This window comes from Gavialis gangeticus, unplaced genomic scaffold (genome assembly GCF_001723915.1).
Source record: "Gavialis gangeticus isolate Ggan-Ray unplaced genomic scaffold, GavGan_comp1, whole genome shotgun sequence".
NCBI lineage: Eukaryota > Metazoa > Chordata > Crocodylia > Gavialidae > Gavialis > Gavialis gangeticus.
The window spans coordinates 36,188,752-36,189,989 of record NW_017729004.1 but is presented as its reverse complement, the minus strand read 5'-3'; the positions used below and the strand labels follow the sequence as shown (position 1 = coordinate 36,189,989).

The 1,238-nt window shown below is 60.7% G+C and overlaps 1 protein-coding gene across 1 annotated transcript in view; it reads left to right on the top strand.

Moving 5' to 3' along the window:
* BAMBI (BMP and activin membrane bound inhibitor) overlaps positions 1-1,238 on the top strand; it is a 5,050-nt gene that overhangs the window by 707 nt on the left and 3,105 nt on the right. The gene's annotated exons all lie outside the window — the stretch shown is intronic.

Here is a 1,238-nt window from a genome sequence, read left to right as displayed (position 1 = left end):
GGGGGGAGAGTCAGAGTAATGTCCTGGCTGTAAACATCTGCTCTACCTCCAGAGTGATCCTGGGAGGTCTCTCTCAGGAAGCAGGGGATGAGTAGCAGGGGGTGCCCACGAGCCACCTCCTTGGGAATTCTGTCCCCTTCTTTCTTTTTGGGAGTCTCTGGCTGCAGGATCCTCTTGGCCTTTTACTCCTACCAATCCTTAGCTGGTTACACTGACCACCTCGGTGACGTCTTCTGAGTTGACCCTCGTTTGTTCGTGATCTGGCAAGACATAGGTGAGATGGCTTGACTTGGATGAGAGCAGATATTGGGTTTATCCCTGGAGTTGACTGTCCCAGGCTTTGATTTGCGTCAAAACAGGCAGAGGGCAGTCATGTGCCAGGGTGTTTTTAAGCCGTCCTTAGAGGCATTGCGTGTTGGCTGCAGCCAAGGCTGGGGACTTCGAGGTGTGCCAGCACTCCTGAATTTTACCTTGTGGTCAGATGGGTAGGGACTGGGGGGCGTTGCTTTCCTCTGCAGTGACAGCGTGACCCTCTCCCTGGGATCTCTTGAGCGTACATAACCTCTCCCAGAAGCAGGGCATTGGCTGCTGTGGTTTCCCTGCTTTGCCTGTGGAGGCTAGGGCATGATGCCTTGCACTGTCTCAGGGTTCGGTAGTCTAAGGAAGAGTTTAGATGATGGCTGTACGGGGCGGCTGGGAGAGGGATGATCCTGCCTCAAGTGTGGGGTCAGAGCAGCCGGCCTCCGTCCCAGCCCGACTCCGGTACGATTTGTGCGACAGCGCAGGGCCGCGATGCGGAGCCGACCAGCGTGCTGCCAGTCTGCTGCTTCTTCAGGACAACTCCCCGTCCTCCAGCTGATGGGTATCGCATGCTCACACACACACGCGCGCGCGTATTTAAAAAAAAGTTAAATCCAGCGCAGCTGCCTGTACCCAGTCCCTGTGGGAACCCGGCGGGGCCAGACGCTCGGGAGAGCGAGAGCAGCTGAAACGCTTGTGGCGCCCCGCGGCGCACGTGCTGTTACGAGCTCCTCCACAGCCGTTGGATTGGGAGGCGGCTGCCGCACCACGGCTCCCGGCGACAGCCTCTGTCCGGGGGCGGTGGAGCGCGCGGCCCCCCGGCGCCTGCTCCCCGCCACCCCGCACCTGCCAGGCCCCGCCCCACGCCGAGTGACGTGGAGGAGCAGCCAATGGGAGTCGGGGGCGGGGCCGGCCCCTCGGGCCCGGCTCTATATGAG